An 8,460-nucleotide genomic window follows, 5' to 3' on the forward strand; every position below is an offset into this window, starting at 1 on the left:
AACTACTCCATCTCACGTGATGATCGGACATGGTTTAGTTGATTTGGATCACGTGATCACTTAGATGACTAGAGAGATGTCTGTCTAAGTGGGAGTTCTTTAGTAATATGATTAATTGAACTTAAATTTATCATGAACTTAGTACCTGATAGTATTTTGCTTGTCTATGTTTGTTTGTAGATAGATGGCTCGTGCTGTTGTTCCGTTAAATTTTAATGCGTTCCTTGAGAAAGCAAAGTTGAAAGATGATGGTAGCAATTACACGGACTGGGTCCGTAACCTGAGGATTATCCTCATTGCTGCACAGAAAAGTTACGTCCTAGAAGCACCGCTGGGTGCCAGGCCTGCTGCTGATGCAACTGACGACGTTAAGAACATCTGGCAGAGCAAAGCCGATGACTACTCGATAGTTCAGTGTGCCATGCTTTATGGCTTAGAACCAGGTCTTGAACGATGTTTTGAACGTCATGGAGCATATGAGATGTTTCAGGAGTTGAAGTTAATATTTCAAGCAAATGCCTGGATTGAGAGATATGAAGTCTCCAATAAGTTCTATAGCTGCAAGATGGAGGAGAATAATTCTGTCAGTGAACACATACTCAAAATGTCTGGGTATAATAATCACTTGATTCAACTGGGAGTTAATCTTCTTGATGATAGTGTCATTGACAGAATTCTCCAATCACTGCCACCAAGCTACAAGAGCTTCGTGATGAACTATAATATGCAAGGGATGAACAAGACTATTCCCGAGCTCTTCGCAATGCTAAAGGCTGCGGAGGTAGAAATCAAAAAGGAGCATCAAGTGTTGATGGTTAACAAGACCACCAGTTTCAAGAAAAAGGGCAAAGGGAAGAAGAAGGGGAACTTTAAAAAGAACAGCAAGCAAGTTGCTGCTCAAGAGAAGAAACCCAAGTCTGGACCTAAGCCTGAAACTGAGTGCTTCTACTGCAAGCAGACTGGACACTGGAAGCGGAACTGCCCCAAGTATTTGGCGGATAAGAAGGATGGCAAAGTGAACAAAGGTATATGTGATATACATGTTATTGATGTGTACCTTACTAATGCTCGCAGTAGCACCTGGGTATTTGATACTGGTTCTGTTGCTAATATTTGCAACTCGAAACAGGGACTACGAATTAAGCAAAGATTGGCTAAGGACGAGGTGACGATGCGCGTGGGAAATGGTTCCAAAGTCGATGTGATCGCGGTCGGCACGCTACCTCTACATCTACCATCGGGATTAGTTTTAGACCTAAATAATTGTTATTTGGTGCCAGCGTTGAGCATGAACATTATATCTGGATCTTGTTTGATGCGAGATGGTTATTCTTTTAAATCAGAGAATAATGGTTGTTCTATTTATATGAGTAATATCTTTTATGGTCATGCACCCTTGAAGAGTGGTCTATTTTTATTGAATCTCGATAGTAGTGATACACATATTCATAGTGTTGAAACCAAAAGATGCATAATTGATAATGATAGTGCAACTTATTTGTGGCACTGCCGTTTAGGTCATATCGGTGTAAAGCGCATGAAGAAACTCCATACTGATGGGCTTTTGGAATCACTTGATTATGAATCACTTGGTACTTGCGAACCGTGCCTCATGGGCAAGATGACTAAAACACCGTTCTCCGGAACTATGGAGCGAGCAACTGATTTGTTGGAGAACATACATACTGATGTTTGTGGTCCAATGAATGTTGAGGCTCGCAGCGGGTATCGTTATTTTCTCACCATCACAGATGATTTGAGCAGATATGGGTATATCTACTTAATGAAACATAAGTCTGAAACATTTGAAAAGTTCAAAGAATTTCAGAGTGAAGTGGAAAATCATCGTAACAAGAAAATAAAGTTTCTACGATCTGATCGTGGAGGAGAATATTTGAGTTACGAGTTTGGTCTACACTTGAAACAATGCGGAATAGTTTCGCAACTCACGCCACCCGGAACACCACAACGAAATGGTGTGTCTGAACGTCGTAATCATACTTTACTAGATATGGTGCGATCCATGATGTCTCTTACTAATTTACCACTATCGTTTTGGGGTTATGCTTTAGAGACGGCCGCATTCACATTAAATAGGGCACCATCAAAATCCGTTGAGACGACGCCTTATGAACTGTGGTTTGGCAAGAAACCAAAGTTGTCGTTTCTTAAAGTTTGGGGCTGCGATGCTTATGTGAAGAAACTTCAACCAGATAAGCTCGAACCCAAATCGGAGAAATGTGTCTTCATAGGATACCCAAAAGAGACTATTGGGTACACCTTCTATCACAGATCTGTGGGCAAGATTTTCGTTGCTAAAATCGGATCCTTTCTAGAGAAGGAGTTTCTCTCGAAAGAAGTGAGTGGGAGGAAAGTAGAACTTGATGAGATAACTGTATCTACTCCCTTGTTGGAAAGTAGTTCATCACAAGAACCGGTTCCTGTGACAACTACACCAACTAGCGAGGAAGCTAATGATATTGATCATGAAACTTCAGATCAAGTTTCTACTGAACCTCGTAGGTCTACCAGAGTAAGATTCGCACCAGAGTGGTACGGTAATCCTATTCTGGAAGTCATGTTACTTGACCACGATGAACCTACGAACTATGAGGAAGCGATGATGAGCCCAGATTCCGCAAAATGGCTAGAGGCCATGAAATCTAAGATGGAATCCATGTATGAAAACAAAGTATGGACTTTGGTTGACTTGCCCGATGATCGGCAAGTCATTGAGAATAAATGGATCTTTAAGAAGAAGACTGACGCTGATGGTAATGTAACTGTCTATAAAGCTCGACTTGTTGCGAAAGGTTTTCGACAAGTTCAAGGGGTTGACTACGATGAGACTTTCTCACCCATAGCAATGCTTAAGTCTGTCCGAATCATGTTAGCTATTGCTGCATTTCATGATTATGAAATTTGGCAAATGGATGTCAAAACTGCATTCTTGAATGGATTTCTGGAAGAAGAGTTGTATATGATGCAACCAGAAGGTTTTGTTGATCCAAAAGGTGCTAACAAAGTGTGCAAGCTCCAGCGATCCATTTATGGACTGGTGCAAGCATCTCGGAGTTGGAATAAACGTTTTGATAGTGTGATCAAAGCATATGGTTTTATACAGACTTTTGGAGAAGCCTGTATTTACAAGAAAGTGAGTGGGAGCTCTGTAGCATTTCTGATTTTATATGTAGATGACATATTATTAATTGGAAATGATATAGACTTTCTGGATAGCATAAAGGGATACTTGAATAAAAGTTTTTCAATGAAAGACCTCGGTGAAGCTGCTTACATATTGGGCATCAAGATCTATAGAGATAGATCAAGACGCTTAATAGGACTTTCACAAAGCACATACCTTGACAAAATTTTGAAAAAGTTCAAAATGGATCAGGCAAAGAAAGGTTTCTTGCCTGTGCTACAAGGTGTGAAGTTGAGTCAAACTCAATGCCCGACCACAGCAGAAGATAGAGAAAAAATAAAAGATGTTCCCTATGCTTCAGCCATAGGCTCTATCATGTATGCAATGCTGTGTACCAGACCTGACGTATGCTTAGCAATAAGCTTGGCAGGAAGGTACCAAAGTAATCCAGGAGTGGATCACTGGACAGCGGTCAAGAACATCCTGAAATACCTGAAAAGGACTAAGGATATGTTTCTCGTATATGGAGGTGACAAAGAGCTAGTCGTAAATGGTTACGTTGATGCAAGCTTTGACACTGATCCGGACGATTCTAAATCGCAAACCGGATACGTGTTTTTATTAAACGGTGGAGCTGTAAGTTGGTGCAGTTCTAAACAAAGCGTCGTGGCGGGATCTACATTTGAAGCGGAGTACATAGCTGCTTCTGAAGCAGCAAATGAAGGAGTCTGGATGAAGGAGTTCATTACCGATCTATGTGTCATACCTAGTGCATCGGGACCAATGAAGATCTTCTGTGACAATACTGGTGCAATTGCTTTGGCAAAGGAAGCCAGATTTCACAAGAGGACCAAGCACATCAAGAGACGCTTCAATTCCATTCGGGACCAAGTCCAAGTGGGAGACATAGAGATTTGCAAAATACATATGGATCTGAATGTTGCAGACCCGTTGACTAAGCCTCTCTCACGAGCAAAACATGATCAACACCAAGACTCCATGGGTGTTAGAATCATTACTATGTAATCTAGATTATTGACTCTAGTGCAAGTGGGAGACTGAAGGAAATATGCCCTAGAGGCAATAATAAAGTTATTATTTATTTCCTCATATCATGATAAATGTTTATTATTCATGCTAGAATTGTATTAACCGGAAACATGATACATGTGTGAATACATAGACAAACATATAGTCACTAGTATGCCTCTACTTGACTAGCTCATTAATCAAAGATGGTTATGTTTCCTAACCATAGACATGTGTTGTCATTTGATTAATGGGATCACATCATTAGAAGAATGATGTGATTGACATGACCCATTTCGTTAGCCTAGCACATGATCGTTTAGTATGCTGCTATTGCTTTCTTCATGACTTATACATGTTCCTGTAACTATGAGAAATATGCAACTCCCATTTATCGGAGGAACACTTTGGGTACTACCAAACGTCACAACGTAACTGGGTGATTATAAAGGAGTACTATAGGTGTCTCCAAAGGTACATGTTGAGTTGGCGTATTTCGAGATTAGGTTTTGTCACTCCGATTGTCGGAGAGGTATCTCTGGGCCCTCTCGGTAATGCACATCATTATAAGCCTTGCAAGCAATGTAACCAAATGAGTTGGTTACGCGATGATCCATTACGGAACGAGTAAAGAGACTTACCGGTAATGAGATTGAACTGGGTATTGGATACCGATGATCAAATCTCGGGCAAGTAACATACCGATGACAAAGGGAACAACGTATGTTGTTATGCGGTTTGAACGATAAAGATCTTCGTAGAATATGTAGGAACCAGTATGGGCATCCAGGTACCGCTATTGGTTATTGATCGAGAATGGTTCTAGGTCATGTCTACATAGTTCTCGAACCCGTAGGGTCCGCACGCTTAACATTACGATGGCAGTTTTATTATGAGTTTATAAGTTTTGATGTACCGAAGTTTGTTCGGAGTCCCGGATGTGATCACGGACATGACGAGGAGTCTCGAAATGGCCGAGACATAAAGATTGATATATTGGACGACTATATTCGGACACCGGAAGTGTTCCGGGTGATTTCGGAGAAAACCGGAGTGCCGGAGGGTTACCGGACCCCCCCTGGAGAGTTAATGGGCCACATGGGCCTTGGTGGGAAGAGAGAGGGGCGGCCAGGAAGGGCCGCGCGCCCCCTCTCCCTCTGGTCCGAATTGGACTAGGAGGGGGGGGGCGCCCCCCTCTTTCCTTCCCCTCCTCTCCCCCTTCCTTCCCCTCCTAGTAGGAGTAGGAAAGGAGGAGTCCTACTCCTACTAGGAGGAGGACTCCTCCTCCTGGCGCGCCCAACAAGGGCCGGCCGGCCTCCCCCTCCCTCCTTTATATACGGGGGCAGGGGGCACCCCATAGACACACAAGTTGATCTACGGATCGTTCCTTAGCCGTGTGCGGTGCCCCCCTCCACCATATTCCACCTCGGTCATATCGTCGCGGAGTTTAGGCGAAGCCCTGCGCCGATAGAACATCATCATCGTCACCACGCCGTCGTGCTGACGGAACTCATCCCCGAAGCTTTGCTGGATCGAAGCCCGGGGATCGTCATCGAGCTGAACGTGTGCTGAACTCGGAGGTGCCGTACGTTCGGTGCTTGGATCGGTCAGATCGTGAAGACGTACGACTACATCAACCGCGTTGTCATAACGCTTCCGCTTACGGTCTACGAGGGTACGTGGACAACACTCTCCCCTCTCGTTGCTATGCCATCACCATGATCTTGCGTGTACGTAGGAAATTTTTTGAAATTACTACGTTCCCCAACATGGCTTTACTATGGACTCAATGTGATCTTGGATCACTAAAATGAAAATGTAGAGTCTTGAGATTGTTGCAAATATGTGTCCTTAGCATTTTGAGGGGTCCACATCTCTAGTCCATGCCATGCCAATCATTGAACTTTCTAAAATGATCATTTTGAAAGAGCATTATATAGTTCTGTAAGTGCATCTAGTGCCACCCCTAGTTGGTTTTGGAGTATTGACGACAAACCTGGTTGAGGGACTAATGTGTTTGTGAGAATTGCAGGATAACACAGGTAGTAGTCCCTCATTGATTCGGTTTACCTACCAGAGATGACCCCTAAAAATGTGTGAAGACATTGAAGACAATGGTGGTCTGTGAAGATATTCACATTGAAGACTATGACATGAGAAGAAATTGAGTGAAGATTATGGAGCACGAAGACTTAGTTGTTTTGTTGTTTCCTTTTCTTCTTTATTGAGTCATAGGAACCACCGCACTATTATGTGGGGTCCAAGTGAACAAAGTCAGAGTGATTGTAGTGATGCTCAACCAAATCCTATGTCTTCGAGCGAAGACAATGAGAGCAAATCTTATCCAGAGTCGGATAAGTCAACTTTACTTGTAGCCCAAGTCAAGCTGTCGCATGTGTTTGAAATCTGACCGTTGCGACACGTGTCAGTTCCTTAGTGACCTAGGGTCATTTCGGACAAATCAGGTCAGGTTGCCCAGTGGCTATAAATAGCCCACCCCCTACACCATAAATTGGTGGCTGCTCAGAGTTAGATACGGCTTTTGTTGTTTGAGAGCAACCCACCTCCGAAACCTTTGAGAGAGAAAATCCTTGCGAGGACAAAGCCCAAACCACCCAGAGCCCAGAGAGTGTTTGACATCATTGAAGTCTTTCTGTCCGCGTGATCTGAAGACTTGTTACACTTGAGGACTGTGAATCCTCCAGCTGGTTAGGTGTCACGTTCTGAGCATCCAAGAGTCATTGCGGATTGCCGGTGAACGAAGTCTGTGAAGGTTTGGAAGTCTACCTTGAAGACTTACCAGAGTGATTGGGCGGGGACTAGGTGTCCTTAGCTCAAGGGGAATAAGGTGAAGACGCGGTCTTCTGAGTTAAATCTCAGCCTCCTTAACCAGATGTATAGTTGTCACAGCAACTGGAACTGGTCGAACAAATCACTGTCTTCCTGAAGCTACTGGTTCTATCTCTCACTTCTCTTTACTTATAGTTTGTCTTCGTGAAGTCATTGCCTGCTTGCATAATCTGTTTGACTTTACTGTTTGACTACATGTCCTGATTGGCTTCATACTATCTTCCACCCTGATCCTTACTACCTAGCTGCTAATAGTCTTCGTGCTTTCACTTCATTGAATACTTGACTATGGCTTGTCTAGTGTAGTCTACCTTCTGCTGCATACGAATAGTGTTGTTTCTCCTGGTTGTCTTTGAAACTCCCATGTTTTGAAGACTTCCATAAAAATCGCCTATTCACCCCCCTCTAGTCGGTAACTAGCACTTTCAATTGGTATCAGAGCAAGGTACTCCCTTGTTCTGTGTGATTCGGTTTAACCACCTGGAGTTTAGCTATGTCGACTGTAGGGATAATCAAGGTCTCCGTTGCGTGTCCCATCTTTGATGGCACTGAATATCCCTACTGGAAGAATAGGATGCGCATGCATCTTGGAGCCATTGATGTCGATCTGTGGTATGTCATCAAGAATGGCGTTCCCAAGACTGGTGAAGGTGTCACCTCCGCTGATGTGAAGAAGTTCATTCAACTGGACTCTACCGCCAAGAACATCATCTGTGGTCATCTGACCAAAGGGCAGTATGGCCATGTGAGCGCTCTGGAAACGTCGAAGCTAGTCTGGGACTGGCTCTCCAAGGTCAATGAAGGCTTCTCAACACAGCGTGATCAACGAATAAATACTCTTTGCAACCTCTTCAACCGCTTCAAAAGACACGACAACAAGAACGTCCAGCTCATGTTTGATCGCCTCACTGATATCACCAATGAGCTCCGTGCACTCGGTGCAACTAACATTACGAAGCATGAAATTGTGAAGACACTGCTGAGATCTCTTGGCAGCTCATTTGACACCTTAGCCCCGATGATACAAGAACACCCTGATTTCAAGACACTCGATCTGTCTGACATACTCAAGAGGCTCAACACACATGAGTACCAGCTATCTGAGAAACGAGATATCTATGGCCCCAACTACGGCCGAACTCGTGCCTTGAAGGCAAAGGCTGCGGCTTCCTCATCTGGAGAAGAATCTGACTGCAATTCTGATGATCCTGAAGACATTGGAAAGGAGCTTGCTATGCTTGTGAAGAAGTTCCAGAGATTCACTAGGAAGAAAAACTTCAGAAAGTCTTCACGATCCAGCTCAAGGGACGATGAAGCTTCCACCTATGACAACAAGAAAAGAACCTGTCACAAGTGCAAGAAACCTGGCCACTACATCTCTGAATGTCCACAGTGGGACAATGAGAAGAAGAAAAAGAAGAGCAAAGAATATGATT

The sequence above is a fragment of the Triticum aestivum genome, chromosome 1B (assembly GCF_018294505.1).
Source record: "Triticum aestivum cultivar Chinese Spring chromosome 1B, IWGSC CS RefSeq v2.1, whole genome shotgun sequence".
NCBI classification, from domain to species: Eukaryota; Viridiplantae; Streptophyta; class Magnoliopsida; order Poales; family Poaceae; genus Triticum; species Triticum aestivum.